General features: G+C 48.5%; 1 protein-coding gene across 3 annotated transcripts in view; it reads left to right on the forward strand.

Moving 5' to 3' along the window:
- The window catches only part of ABR (ABR activator of RhoGEF and GTPase), a 186,263-nt gene that overhangs the window by 56,480 nt on the left and 113,816 nt on the right, over positions 1–15,967 (forward strand). The gene's annotated exons all lie outside the window — the stretch shown is intronic.

Raw genomic sequence — 15,967 nt, forward strand, 5'->3', positions numbered from 1 at the left:
CTCATGCAAGGATGAGAAGAGAGAATGGCCATTGTGGTTGGCCTCTGCTGGGGATTTCTGGCATGGCAGGCACACCAGACCTCTGTGTTCACCCCTTCCCTGAGTGGCAGAAATTCAGGCATCTGCCTTTTTGAGTGCCTCTGTCTAGACAACACTGGTATCCTCCCTACCTCCTTTCCCCTGCAGGGCAAACGCCAGTGTTAATGGAGCAAAATGCCTTTGTTGTTCATTTTCTAGTGCATGATTGAGAGGGTTAATGAGGGACCAGCTGGTGTGCCGCTCAGCCATGTGGAAACACCATTTCCCCTTGATTTAGGTGGGCAAACATTTGCAGGCCCCATGGCAGCTCCTGACTAAATGTTCCCCTTTTGGGCCTGGATGGTGCCTACCTAGATGTCAATGGGCATTGTGTGCCATCTTTGGTTGTAGAAACTTTAGAGGCCAAAAGCAGGAGCTGGTTCTGTCTCCTCCCTGGAAAGGAAGGATGGGACACAAATTTGATGTCTGAATGCCGTTTCTGGCCTGGGAACCCTGTCCTGGCTGATTGCTGCCACCACAGGCAGGGCCCTTGCAGCAGATGGCTGAGCACCTGGAAGCCCCTTTTCTTTTTATTATTTTTTTAAAGCTTTTATTTATTTATTCATGACAGCAGAGAGAGAGGGGGGGGGGGGGGGGCAGAGACACAGGCAGAGAGAGAAGCAGGCTCCATGCAGGGAGCCTGACGTGGGACTTGATTCCGGGTTTCCAGGATCACACCCCGGGCCGAAGGTGGCGCTAAACCACTGGGCCACCGGGGCTCCCTTTTCTGATGCTTTCTGATGCCACCCCACCTTTCCCTGTAGCCGGAGTTATGGTAAACCCACTTCCATCTGCCACTCCTTTGCCCAGAAACCTTCCATGGGGCCACATTTTATTTCCAGATGAGATCCAAACTGCCTTCAAGATCCTCCACGTTAGGGGATCCTCACACTTTCCTTTCAGGTTTCCCAGCATCCCGCAGCCAACCTCCATGCTCTGTTGAACTCCCTTCCAACCTCAAACCTCAGCTTGATGCCCACCAGCTCTAGGAAGCCTCCCATGCCTGATTGTAGTGCTCCCCTGGTTGAGGGCCCCAGCTCAGAGCTCTTGCTTGCTCTGGGCCCCATCATTTTTTTTTTTTTTTTTTTTTTTTCTGGGCCCCATCATGGAGCACTTTCTTACCTGTTGTTCTGTAGTGTTTTCCTATATGGTGTTTCCAGTCTGTTGTCATTTCTTCTCTGTCAGACTACACTCCCTAGAGACATGAAGAAAAATAACAAAGGCTGCCATTTATAGAGTGCCAGACACTGTCCTTAAGTACTTTACAAACAATGTTCCATTTAAGCTTCAACCTCCTGTGGAGGTCGCACCTATTTTTATCCAGTTTTATAGATGAGGAAACTTTAAAAAAGGATTCTAGAGACATTAAACAGTTTTCTTATAAAGGGCTGAGCTGGACTCTAAACCCGGATGTATGTCAGTTCCCCCAGCCTGTGGTCTGCACCAGAAAGGCCCAAGTGCCAGGGTCCTCTGAATGAGAACTGTATGTTTGAAAAACTCCTCTGCATGCCTCTTCCAGTTTGGGGACTGGCTCTTAACCACCACGTGCTTCTCCTGTTCCCACATACCCAGCTGTGCCCTAACCACGTGGTAGCTTGGAAACGCTTGGTGACGTTTGGTGATTGGTGGAGAAGGTATAAAGAAACAGTGTTCTGAGGGGCCCAGGTCCATCATACAAGGACCACCTAAGAGAATCATGGAGCAGGAGAGATGCAAGGAGGCAGTAGGGCTGGGCCTAAGGAGGGCAGAAGGCCAGTCAAAAAAGGATATTGGAGAGGCTAAGTCAGTCAGTGATCCTCTCTCAGTCCCACCTATAATTCAGGGCCTCACTCACATCAGGTCTGTGAATCAGCAGGGGCATCTTGTGAAAATAGATTCTTTTTATTTTATTTTTTAAAGATTTTATTTATTTATGCATGAGAGACACACACAGAGAGAGAGGCAGAGACACAGGCAGAGGGAGAAGCAGGCTCCATGCAGGGAGCCCGACATGGGACTTGATCCCCAGTCTCCAGGATCAGGCCCTGGGCCAAAGGCAGGTACCAAACCGCTCAGCCACCGGGGCTGCCCGTGAAAATAGATTCTGATCCAGTAAGTCCAGAGCAGAGTCTCCCACTTAGCTTTTTTTTTTTTTTTTTTTTTTTTAAGATTTTATTTTTTATTTCAGAGAAAGAGCACAAACAGTGGGGGAAGATCAAAGGAAGAGAGAGAAGCATACTCCCCACTGAGCAGGGAGCCCAATGCAGGACTGGATCCCAGGACCCTGAGATCATGACTTGACTCGAAGGCAGACACTTAACTGCCTGAGCCATCCAGGTGCCTTCATTTGGCATTTCTAGCAAGCCCCCGGTGATGCCCATTCTGAGTAGGAAGGACCTAGGCTCTTCGAAGCCGTTCTAGAGGATCTGATTCAACCACTTGCCAGTCTGGCACCTTCCTACCTCCCTTCTAAACCCCTTAGCATAGTGTGGGGAGCCTTTTCAGACACTGTCCCCAGCCCACCTCTCGCTTCACTTCCTGGTGTTCCCTACCACACTCCCGACCCTCCAGCCAAACTGAATTCTTCAAGTCCTCAGACACACCATGCCCCATCGTGGTTTGGTATTTTCTGCATGCTGTTCGCTGTTCCTTTCCCTAGAGAAGCACCCGTTGACCTTTCTTAACTAGATGATGATGAGGCTGAATGTCACCTCCTTGGGAAGTCATGGACTGGGGAGTGGGCTTTAGACCTAAGCTTCTAGCCCTGAAGAGAAGTCCCCCAGAGGTTTTTAGAACCCTTCCCTGTCCTGCTCTCAGCAAAGGTTAGCCATGGTCCCTGGCTTTGCAGAGTTGGAATCAGGTGACTTAATTGTCCTGCTTCTAACCTTCATTGTTTCTTGCCACCTTTGAGTAAAAATAGAGCTGAGAATGACTGAAGTGAAACCTGCCTTGGAGTCCAGAAAGGCAGAGATGGGGCCCCTCCCTGGAAAGGCATGGAGGTGTTCTTTGGAGCCCAGGGAGGCCCGAAGCCATCTGTGTGAACTCTGCGGAGGGGGCCTTGTGACCTGGGCCAGGGCTGCTGGGGCACTGTGGTCATGCCTGGGACTCTGAGAGGCCAGCCTGGCCCTCCTGTCAGTGTTCTTACAGCTGCTTTCACTTTAACGTTTTCTCCCTGGGCTGTGGAAACATTTCAGGACTTCCGGAGGGGTTTCCTTTGGTGCTTCCAGAGTTTTCCCCTGGGCTCTTTGCCTCCAGAATCCAGCCATAGGCAAGAGCAGCTTCCGGAAGGGCTGGGGCTGCTGCCCTGGCTGCCGGCAGCCCTCTTGGGGACCTCCTACCTGCTGGTCACCCACCCTTCCTCTCCTGCAGGAAGGCTCTCTGGGGCACTGGTTTTGGTGGAGCAATAGCTCCCACTCTGCAGAAAAATTGGCTCTTCTCATGTGTACACTTCCTGTCCAGGGGCTGAGGAGCGTGCTGCTGTAGGCAGGTAATTGAGGGCTTGACTTCTTGGGCTTCTGGCTTGTTTCTTCTGAGAGGAGCAGCTGGAGGGAACCAATGTGTGGCTGACAGAACATAGCCTTTAAGTACTTGCTCCAACAATGATCTCGGGTGATTTACTTAACCTCGTTGAGCTTTGTTTAGTCACCTATAAGATGAGAATGTTACGACCCATAATGATACGGCTGCCAAAGTTTTCAGCAAAGAAAAATAGAGGATGTCCAGTTAAATGTGAATTTTAGATAAAGAATGAAAAAATGTAAATGTAAGTATATCCCATATTTGGGATATTTTTTTAAAGATTTATTTATTTATTTATGATAGACAGAGAGAGAGAGAGAGAGAGAGAGAGGCAGAGACATAGGCAGAGGGAGAAGCAGGCTCCATGCTGGGAGCCCGATGCGGGACTCGATCCTGGGACTCCAGGATCTCGCCCTGGGCCAAAGGCAGGCGTCAAACCGCTGAGCCACCCAGGGATCCCCCTATTTGGGATATATTTGTACTAAAACTTATTCCTTACTCATCTGAAGTTCACATTTTCCTGGGTGTCTTGCTTTTTATCTGGTGTCTCTACCCCAGATTAAATGGCATGTATGTAACACTTAGCCAGGGACCCATCTAGATGTTCCTTGTTGATTTCATTACTCTCTTCTCTCCTCTGGGCCACCCCCTGATTCCTAGAGGCTAAGCTGATGAGAAGCTTCTGTAGACTTGACACAGAAATACTGATACTGTTTTTATAGACTTGACACAAAAAAATAATGATATGATTAATGGGAAAATGCCAGTGATAATAGCTATCATGTATCTAGCACTTGCTATATGTCCTACATTGTTCTAAGCACTTTATGCATATAAATTCTCTTATTCTTGACAACAATCCTATGAAGAAGACACATATGTTCACTTTATAAATGAGAACACAGATGCATAAATTAGGCAAGTAACTTGCTCAAAGACGCATAGTCAGTGATGAGCTGGAATATGAACCCAAGCAGTTGGACCCCTGTGTTCTTGGTCTTTAACAGGACATGAGGCTACATCTTGCAGTTGGTAGCAACTACCACAGTTAAAGATGTAAAGTTTCTTTAAGGTCAAGGACATAGAAACCTCCAGGGATGGTTTCACAGAGCAGGTGATAACACAGCCTGCTCCCAGAGGGAGGTGTGACTTCATGGTTTCCCTTGAGATCCCTGGATGGAAAGAAGGTTTAGGCAGGCATGAAGACCTCACAGTAGGGTCTATACTCACCTGCACCCCCCCTCCCCATCATGTTGTGGAGACACTGGCCACATGCCAGCCTGTCACCAGGTGCAAGAGATTCATCTCTGTATTTGCTGAGAGGTTGTAGAAAGTGAGTGTCCTTAACTGGCCTGGGCCCCAGGCCTGTCTGAGGTCGATGACTGTAAATCCTAATTCCAGATCCCCTTCAGATTTATTAACTCACAAATAATTGTGTTACAATGTGATAACTTCCTTCTTAAGAATCTTCATGATTCTCCAGGATAGAATTTTTTCCCTTTGTATAAGGAATGCATGCAGTTCTTGAAGATGAGAAAAATACCCAAAAATAGAGGGGAGAAAAATCCACGTTCCACCATCCTACCCCCTGAGAAGAGCTTTCTTCCTCTTTGCTCTTCTTTGTCACCTCAGGTCTGGGCATGTAGCCGAACTGTGTGCTCCTGGCAGAGGTGAGGCTGGAGGCCAGGGCATGATCGAAACCTCTAACAGCCCCATGTCCCAGCACCAGCCTTGGATGCTTGTGCCAAGGAAAGAGGATCTGCAAACCAACAGGTGGCATCTCCCCTTCTCCAGCTGGCTCTTTCAGACGGGGTGAGGATCAAGTGCCCGCAGCTTCTCTCTCAAGCCCATCCCAGGGGCACAGTGTGGAAGTACCTGCTGCTATGAGGGGCTGCCCTGGCTCTGTCCCAGCTTGTCACTGGAGACCAGTTTCGAGAACTCTCATGTAGGTAGCATTAGTGGCTCTGTTTGGCTGGAAGCCTAGATCCAAGCGTCCCCTACCTCTTTTTCTACCACGTGCCTCCCCCAGGTCCAGTTTCTCAGTGTTGTGGTCTTTCTTCATTTTCCAAAGGTTAACTCCAGTTAATTTAAAGAGAAATCCGAGACCAAGAGCTTTGTCTGATGTCTCTGCTACTAGTTTCTTCCAGTTGTCTGCCATCTTCTTCCTTTCTCTGCATCCTCTTCCCCCAGCACCCGAGGGACTGTTCAATAAGTGCTTGTTGGCAGGTTCCGAGATGCCCTGGCTCAGCCATCTGGAGACCGGAGTCCCCAGTCAGTTGCTTTACTGCAGCATCCATTAGGGTCCAGCAGGAAACAGGTGGCACACTCGGGCTGGGGAGTTTGGGGAGAGCTTAAACAGAACTATGACCAAAATGTGAGCAGGGGAAGGGGAGGCTCTGGTTCTCATACCTGGAGGCACGGAGGCCATGTGTTGAGGCTTGGCAGGAGCTGCAACCTTCAGAGGAAGCATATACCCTTAGTGGCCCACAGGGAAGGGCAGGGGGAGAAATGTCCCACCTCATGCCCTCTCTTCCTCTGATTTCTCTGGGGGCAGAAACCAGGGTGGAGAAGCAGGGAGAATGGACTGGAGGGGCACACTCCAGGAAACTAGCCCGTGTCCAGGGAAAATCATTCTGTCTGAATCTTTCCTCATCTGCAAAGTGAGGGTTATAAAATCTGTCCTGTGTGTGTTGTGAGGTCACTGGAAAAATCAGCTAAGATGATGAGTGGTGACAACATGTGTTTAGCATACTGTTTTATACCAGAATAAGGAGTGATTGTTATCATTAATTAACACTCACTGGGTACCCCCCCCCCCCCCGTGAAATGAGGGTTCTACATTCTTACTTCTGCTGGGGATCCTCTAATCTCCAAAGGATATGTGGATAAAGGAAACAAAAAATGCAAAGTTGCAAGAGCCTGGATCTGAATTCTCGAGCCCTGTTGAAAATGAAAATGTTTGTGTGGCATTGGGCAGGTTGTCAATGAGCCTCTCTGCAGTGGAAGTACCTCACTGGGCTGGTTTGGGGTTCAGGGGAGCATGGATGCTGTCATGACTATTAGTCAGCCCTGCGGGGGGTGGGGTAGGTTAGAAGACCTAACAGGCGACCTTGACCCAGTAGGAAAGACTTAACTTCCAGATGGGTGGTGTTTCTGAAAGGCCCAAGATGGGTGCTGAGGTCCCAGCCTTCGTGGTGTCCGTGGGCTGGGAGTCTGCAGGGTTCTCTGGCTGGGCTAGTAGATGGTGAGGCACCGCTGCTGCCTGCTTGCTTCTCTCAGCCACAGCACTTGTCAGCAGCACTCCCTAGAGGCTGAAAGAGTCAAGAACAACAAGCACGTCAAGCCAGTGTCTTCACTGGGTAAGTGTCCCACCTTGGGAGACTTCCACATAACTAAAGATTTATTGAGTGAACAAAGGAATGAATGAACACATGAATGAAGGATTGTTAGTCTGCAGTAAAGGTTCTCCTTTACCTGGGAGGCTTAGATGTGAATGTGGGTTCTATGGAGTAGTTACATCTTTAACCCTTGGCTTCCTCATCTGTGAATTCGCTGTATGATTCATGTTTATGGTGAGGTTGCAAAGCTGACATTTGATGAAATTTGGTTATGTAATGCACAGAGATGCCAGGCCCATGGATGCACCCACTGAATGTCACTTTTTGCCCTTTAGCAATACACGAGACCACAGGCACTGTGGACACAGGTCCTCTGTGGATCCCTCGCAGGGCTCTGTTTCCTGGAGGGCCTGCCTCCCTGTCCCCAGGCAAGGCCTGCTGTGGGTCCCTCTCCTTTCAGTCCTAAGGGACCTGTTCTCTCTGGGCAAGCACCCCCTCCCTGGGGGTGCCATCACTTCCAGGGGCCCGAGTTCAGGGTAGCATCCCTCATCCTTCAGCTGAATCTAGGCCCTACTGTGGTCCCCAGGCTCCAAGACGTGGGACCCCAGTATCTCTCCTTAGCATCACTGACTCAGGCCCAAGGCCACAGAAGCAACTCCTAATATTGACAATAACCATGGCTGACTTTTTTTGAGTCCTTACTATGCACAGGCACTGATCATCAGTTCATCCTCTTGGACTCACCAGAGTCCCTGTGGCTAGCTCGCATAGCATTTCAGGGAAACTGATTTCCCTTGTAGTCCTATGTACTTTATGCATTTCAAAACATTCTTCAGAGAAGGATCCATTCAGGGCACCTGGGTGGTTCGGTTGAGCATCTGCTTTTGGCTCAGGTCATGATCCCAGGGTTCTGGGCTCGAGTCCCACATCAAGTCCCTGCAGGGAACCTGCTTCTCCCTCTGCCTGTGTCTCGGCCTTTCTCTGTCTCATGAATAAATAAAAAAAATTGAAGGAAGGAAGGAAGGAAGGAAGGAAGGAAGGAAGGAAGGAAGGAAGGAAAAAGAAAAGAAAGAAAGAAAGAAGAAAGAAAGAAAGAAAAGAAAGAAAAGAAAGAAAAGAAAGAAAGAAAAGAAAAGAGAAAAGAAAAGAATCCATTCACTTCACCAGACTGCCATGGGTCCTTGGCACAAAAGAGTGAAGGGTCCCTGCTCATTCCCAGGGGACTTCAAAGTTCCAGGTTCCCTGTCCTCTGGAGGGAATTTAGCCTTCTGTGCGTGACTCTGGGCTGTGGCTCTCTGACAGTGGCCTTCAATGAACTGGGAATTAGAAGACCTGGGGTCTTCTCCAAGCCTGGCTGCTCCCTGGCTGCATGACCCTAGGCAGGTTCTCGGTGTCCTCAACCAAAACCTGTAATGATGGGGCTATCCCTACATGATTTTTATTTCTATTCTTTATATGAAATAGCACATATACTAAAGAGTTGATTAAATGTCTGGGTTTGGCTTAATAAAGACTTACAAGACAGTCTCCATTTGTCCTCCATTAAACTTAGAGAGACCTTGGCCAGGCCTGTGAAGGGACTGTGTGCCTCACTGTGTTCGTTTGCTAACATAAAGCACCACAGACTGGGGTGTTTAAACAATAGAGATGTGTTGGCTCATGCTTCTGGAGACCAGAAGTCCAATATCAAGGTGCCAGAAGGGTTGATTCCTTCTGAGGAAGAATCTGTTCTATGACTCCTTCCTCGCTTCTGCTGGTTTGCTGGCAGTCCTTGGGGTTTCACAGCTTGTAGATGCGTCACCTCGATTGACCTCTGCCTTCCCTCTTCACGTAGTATTCTCCCTATGTCTCTACATCTGCGTTCCCCCTTTGTAAAAAGAAAAGAGTCATGTTGAATTAGGGCCCACCCTAATGATGTCATTGTAACTCGATTAGCTCTGTATAGACCATGTTTCCAAATGAGTCACATTTCTGAGTGCTGGGGGTTAAGACTCCAGCTTATCTTTTTTTGGGGAAGACACAATTCATCCCATCACACTCACCTTCACTGCCCTCCCCCACCCCCAATGCAGACAGAGGTAACCACTGTCTTGAATTTCGTGTTAATCATTCCCTCCTTTTCTTCAGAGTTTTACCGCATAGGTGTGTATTCCTAAATAACATAACTGTGCAGGTTTGCCAGTGATTTATATAAATAGAATCATAGTATAAGTATTTTTCTGTGGCTTAACTTTTCCTGCTTAAAATTATATTTCTGAGATTCATCTTTGTTCTTGCCTATTGCTTTAGATTATTCATTGTCAAAGCTGCATAGAATTCTATTCTATGAATAAACTATAACTTATTTAGTAGTAATAATGGTACTCCTCTAGTTTTGGACAAAATCCACAGTAGGAAAACCATTTTACACTGTGACACAGCACACACGTACATACATACTGTATATATATCTGAAACAAGCTTCACCAGACAATACCTACTCTTAGTTGTGAGATGCTCCTTTTTAATCCATCCTAAGAGGTGACCTGCCAGAGTGACTGCATAATGCACTGACGGGTCAATTTACGATGACTGAATGTGCCCCCTCGTATGTCTGGCTTGATGGCCTTGTGGTTCTGTGCCCAGCAGGTAGGCACAGGGCATGGCTCTGCTGCTTTCACCGGGGCAGTCTGCGCATGCACTCATTGGCATGAGACCGCTGTGCCTGCTGGTTCCCACTCTTCCATCTGTCATGACTATTGGCATCTCCCCACTCCTACTGGGCATTTTATACCTGTGGCCTTGCCCCTGTAGCCCATCCCATGGGCTGTGGCCTGAGAGACCAAATCCCTGGGCATGTTAGAAGTGTGTGCTCTGTTGCATTACCGATTTGGTCAGGTAGCAAGAGAGAAGGTGGTTTCTGGGACCAGACTCCCTGGGTTCCAAGCTTGGCCACTCTGCAGCTATGTGACCTTGGGCAAGACATGTGGCCTCTCTGTGCCTCAGTTTCTTCATCTGGAAAATGGAATATTGAGAGTACCCACCTTATTGGGACAGAGTGAGGATAAAGTGGGTCAATCGTTAGTATAAGTATAGGCTCTTATTATTGTCCCTGAGCCCAATTGTGTGTCAGGGTCTGGAATCTCATTTTTGTTAATCTTTCTGGACACAATGGCTACACTGGGAAGAGGTTAGAATACTCCGTTAAAAGAAGTTGGAGGTGGATAGAAGAGCTGGTTCTGGACCCAGACTGCCTGTATTCAGATCTCAGCTCCACCACTAACTAGCCACGTAGCCATGAGCAAATTATTTTTAACCTTCCTGGGTCTCCACTTACTCATCTACAAAATGGGGCCATTAATAGAACCTGCCACATAATTATTAAGAGGATTGAATAAGCAAATGCACATAAAGCTTTTTTAAAAAAATATTTTATTTATTTATTCATGAGACAGAATGAGAGAGAGAGAGACAGACAGACAGACAGACAGACCTAGAGAGAGAGACAGACCTAGGCAGCGGGAGAAGCAGGCTCCATGCAGGGAGCTTGCACATAAAGCTTTTAGCACAGCATCTGGCTTTGCCTTCAACCTGCTTGCCCAGCCAAAACTTTAGGAGATGGCTCTTAAAAAAACAAATAGAAAAGAGATTTATTTTTAGGAATCACATTACTGGATATTTACCCCCAAAATACAAAACCACTAATTAAAAGGAGTATATGCACTCCTGTGTTTATTGCAGAATTATTTACGATAGCCAAGATATGGAAACAGCCCAAGGGACCATTCATAGATGAATGGATAAATATGTGGTGTATACACACACACACACACACCCAGAGGAGTATTACCCAGCCATAAAAAGAAGGAAATCTTGTCATTTGCAACCACATGGATGGATCTAGAGAATATAATGCTAAGTGAAATAAGTCAGTCCGAGAAAGACAAATACTGAATGATCTCACTCATGTGGAATTTAAGCACAAAACAAATAAATGAGCAAAGGGAAAAAAGAGAGAGGGACAAACCAAGAAACAGATTCTAGAAAACAAACTGATGGTTACCTGAGGGGACGGGGGCAGGTTATGGGGAGATGGGAGGAATAGGTGATGTAGAAAAAAAAAGAGATTTGTTTTCTCTCAGGACGCTGTCACCTATGTGAGGGGAGCAGCCACCTGGGCAAGGTTCCCTTTCAGCAAAAGCTCATTTCTTGGAACTGCCCTGGTCATGAGCCACTACAACTGGAGGCCCGGGCTCTCTCTCGTGACAAAGTGTGCACACCTTAGAATACATGCCTTCCCTGTGGTGCTGGCTGGTAGGGATGGGTGTCTTAAACTGGGTCCCCTTCGGCCCCAGCTATTATTGTCCTTATGAGGAGCACATTGGACTCAGACCCAGAGTTGTCCAGTCGCGAGGCAGGTAACAACACCCCACAGTGAGCACCTTTCCTTCTGTCCCTTGGTGGCCAGCAGATGCCTGCCCTGCCCACCCTATCCTTGTTACAGATGTAGGAGCCACGTGGAGGAGGATGTTCTCAGCACTCTTGTCTGCCACCTGCACCTGAGTCATCATCTTTCCCAGTCCTCCATAGCTGGTCAGCCAGACCCATGTCTTCCCCTGGCAGCTCCTCTCAGCCAACTCAGGGCACTTCCAAATTAAAATAGGATCAGATTCCCCTCCTGCTTCTGTGGTTCCCCATTGCCCTCTGGGAGGGAGGAGTCCCACTACTTAGCATAGACTTTGGGGCTCTATGGCCCAGCCTCCTGGCTTCTAGGACCACAGCACTGTCTCTGCCCTCACCTTGTACTTCTGCCTTCTGCTCTACAACCTCTGACTCCCCCCGAATTTCCCAGACTCCGCTTGATTCTTGCATCTGTACCTCGCAAGTCTCCTTCCCCATTTGCTTGCCTAAGGAAGAGGTTCAAAACCAGTTCATTATTTCATCCCTCAAACAGCTCTCTCTGACTCCTAGTAGAATGAATCATTTCTAATAATATTTAATATCATGCAATTGTTCAGGATATGGGCTCTGGAGAGAAGACTGCCCCGGGTTGGAATCTCAGCCCCACCACTTATTAACTGTGTGCTCTTGAGCTAGCTCCCTAACCTCTCTGTGTCTCAGTTTGCTCATGCCAGGAGCTCTCAGAGTTTCTGCCTCATTATGAGAATTAAAGGTGCACCAGACACATAGTGTCCACTGTCCGTGCACTGGATGTAAGCCTCACAAAGACAGAGGCTGAGTCTCCTTTGCCTCCCATTTGTGTTCTTATCATCTGGCACAGTGCCCGGCATATAGTAGGTACACATTGGATATCCATCAATGTAATGGAGGAAAGCTGCTTTTACCCTCCTTGGAGAGATATCTGTTTGGATCCTTTGCCTATTTTTTAGTTGGGTTATGTGTCTTCTTATTGTCAAGTGATTTGTAAGATTTCTTTATATACTCTAGCCACAAGTCCCTTACTAGATATATGATTTGCAAATATTTTCTCCCGATCTGTGGGTTGTCTTTTCACTGTCTCAATATTGTCCTTTGAAGCACAAAAGCTTTTGATTTTGATGACGTTCAATTTATCTACGTTTTCTTTTCTTGCTTTGTGTCCTTCGCCAAATCCAAGGTTATGAGCTTTACCCCTATGTTTTCTTCCAAGAGGTTTATAGTTTTAGCTCTTACATTTAGGTCTTCAATCCATTTTGAATTAATTTTTGTATATGAAATAACATATGAAATAAGGGTCTAAGTTCATTCTTTTGTAGGCAGACACCTAGTTGTCTCAGCCCCATTTGTTGAAAAACTATTGAATGGTCTTGGCACTCCTGTAGAAAATTCAGGTGACCACACACAGATGTGTTTATGTCTGGCATCTCAGATCTACTCCATTGATCTCTATATGTGGAAAGCCACCTCTAGCTCTGACCATTTACCATCTCTGCCCATCTGTCCTCAGCAGTCCTGGAGGCTCCTGCAGGACGAGTTACCAGAACACCCCACAGTGGAACACCATCTCCCAAGTGGCCCCTGGAGTTAACCACTTCCTGCATCTGGCAGGGTGACCACAGGGACATGCGACTGGCCCCTGAAAGCACATGGGGGAGGGTGCTGTGGAAGCATGCTTTCCCTCCCTCTGCTCGCACGCCTGCACATCTCCCAGGGAAGAGTACAAGGTCCCAGAGCAGGGCCTGTTTGTGCCAAAGCCCAGCTTCTGATTGGATGGATGCCCTTGATGTGGGCCAGGTAGGAGGGAACGTAGGGAGGGTAGTGGCTCTTGGGATGGAGAAGAGAGTGGGGCCTGCAGGAGGAAAGCATTCCTGGCACTAGAGGCATCTTCACCAGGACAACAGCCTTGGGAGGGAGAACCCTGCATCCATGGGTAGGCACTGGGATGCTGGAAAGGGCCATTAGTGTTGCCAAGCTCTGGTCCTAACCTGGCTTCCTTCCCTGTTTCTTGAGTGTGTGTGTGTGTGTGTGTGCGCGCGCGCGCCCGCGGGGGAGTGGGAGTGTGTGACTTTATCCCCCTCCTTCCCAAGTTCTTATTCCATGAGGTTGGGGGACTTGAATGCTTTAAGAGGTCAGGTGGGCTCTTGGCTGGTATATTCTCTGTGTAGGATTGTTGTCTCACATTGACTCCAGCCAGTGAATGAGACTTTTGTGGAGTGGGATAGAGAGCTGGGAGGATGGGGATCGGTGGTATCATGGGGACATTTTAGCTGCCGGGGAGTTCCAGACTTAGGGGTACTTTCGTGCAATATAGGCAGAGAACACAACGGAGCAGAGAACTGTAAAGCTACACCTGTTGAATTCTGTGTTGCTGGGCTTCCTGTGGGCTGAGGGTAGCGGGGGGTGCTTTAGCTGCCCGGGGGGGGGGGGGGGGGGGGGGGGGGGGCTGGGGAATGCTGGCTCAGAAGGCAGGGAAGGGGCCATGGGGTGGTGGTGGTGGAGAGGCCAATGGTGATGGTGCCGTCTGTCTCTCCCTCCTCCGGATCTCCTAAGGCCTTAGAGACGAATCTTCTAGAAGTGGCAGCCACTGTGGTGAGACCGTATTTGTTAGGTGCACGAGAGGGGAATCTATTGCTTGCTTCAGGGCCCACATCTCTTATCTCCAGTCCTCCAAAGGAACTGTGGGGAGAGCAGAGTTTTCTGTAGGGTGTGTGCCCACCTCCTCCCTCTTTGTTTGCTCCGCCCACTCACCCACCCCCAGAGCTGTGTGAGCCCAGTTGGAGTTGCTCACTGCCTGAGAATTGCATCAGCCCCGCCTGGCAGGCTGGAGCAGGAGCCTGTTGCTATGGTGACCACGAGGCTTCAAACCAGTGAGAAGGATGAGTTAGTCACAGGGTGTGGTTTTCTTGCCTTGCGATGCTATCATGTGATAGGCACACAGGTCTGTGGGCCTGTATTTCTAGCCCTCCACGGGGAGATGTGTCATCTGCCTAGGTGGGCATGGTGGGGCAGCTGCTCCCAAAGCCTTGTGGGCATTGGCCAGGTCTGGTGTGTGTGACCTGAAGACACAAGTGGCTCCCTTAGCCCATCTGCCTCATTTTGGAAACAGTGGGTGATTTGACCAAGTAAACCAGATTCTGGGGGAAGGAAGGGATCCAGACTAAAACCTGTCACCCAGTACAGAGGGCAGCTCTGCATCCCAGCCACGATTTTTTTTTTCCTAAACCACCTGACAGAGCTCATCTTGCCAACGATATTAAAGTGCTTGGCCAAGCCAGCACAGTACTTTGGTTCAGATATCTTCTCTCACATTTTGCCTGTAAGGGGAAGGAGGTAAAAAGTCCACATTCCAGCCATATCAAGGACCTGCTATGTGCCAGGCACTGCACTAAAATACCTCATCATTTTATCTCCTTGCCTTCACATTGGGGTGTAGGTAATGCTGTCTCCATTTTGCAGAGGAGCAGGCTCACGGACCTGGAGAGTTTCAAGTGACTTGCCCAAAGAGTTAAACCTAAATCTTTGGGTTTCATGTCCAGTGTTCTTTTGGATTCCGGGTCCACTAGAATCAGGAATTCTTAGGTTGTCTAATAAAGAAACACTGTATGTCTTCTGGTGGAAACACCATGGCAGTCTCTCTGCAGAGAAACCCGCATGTTCTGTGTATGGCGTGGTTGACTGGAGCTGTTCCTGATTTCTGCATGGGCAGAATGAGAGATGTGGGCATTGCCTGAGGACAGAGGAAAACCCGGGAAGCAGTTGGTGATGTCAGGGCAGGGCCCAGACTTGAGTCATTGATAGAGCTTGGGATTTCTGCCTGGGACCCTCTAGGAGTGAAGACTACTTGTTAAATGAATTCTCAGCAGAGAGAGGTTTGGTGAACTGGTCCAGAGTAAGATGGAGAACCAGGAGAATGAGGGCCTTTTCCACAGCCTGGCAATCAGATCTGACTTGTCGTGTTTATGAGGCATGTCAAGTTTATGAGTAGTTAGTACTTAGGTGGTGCTAGCACTCTTCTAAGTACACTTTAGATATACTTTACTCATTTAATCCTTACAGAAACCCTCGGAGATTGGGTGATATTACTCTATTTTGAACATGAAATAGAGGCACGGAGATGTTAAGTGATTTGCCCAAGGTCACACAGCTGGTAAGAGGTGGAGCTGAGATTCAAGCCTAGGTAGTCTAGCTCTGGAGCATGAACACTTGACTACTGTCTCTGCTCTTATCTTCTGGAAATATGATAGGGAGTTAGCTTGCATGGCCTACCCTGGAGAGTGTGTGTGTACATGTACGTACACATACACACACAGTTTACCAGCAATGGGAGGGAAGGCTCAGGGCTACACTTAAGAGCTCCTGTGTGTTAATGGCTGTGGCCTGTGTATTTGTGGGAGCCCAGGGAGACCTGTACCTGTGTGCACGAGGGCCCCTTTCTTCTTCCCTCCTTGCCTTTGTGGTTCCCTGGAGGCTGTGTGCCCTGCCATCACTGGTGTAGAGCTCTAGAACATATTGCTGCAGACTGTGCACCTGGATTGCTTGCTTAATCCTGTTGGAGGGCCCCAGGCTCCCAGGAAGGAGCTTGGATCTGGGGCTGTGAGTGGATAGTGGGCCCTGAAGAAGCAGGCAGTGAAAGT

Source organism: Canis lupus, chromosome 9 (assembly GCF_011100685.1).
Source record: "Canis lupus familiaris isolate Mischka breed German Shepherd chromosome 9, alternate assembly UU_Cfam_GSD_1.0, whole genome shotgun sequence".
In the NCBI taxonomy this organism is placed as follows: domain Eukaryota; kingdom Metazoa; phylum Chordata; class Mammalia; order Carnivora; family Canidae; genus Canis; species Canis lupus.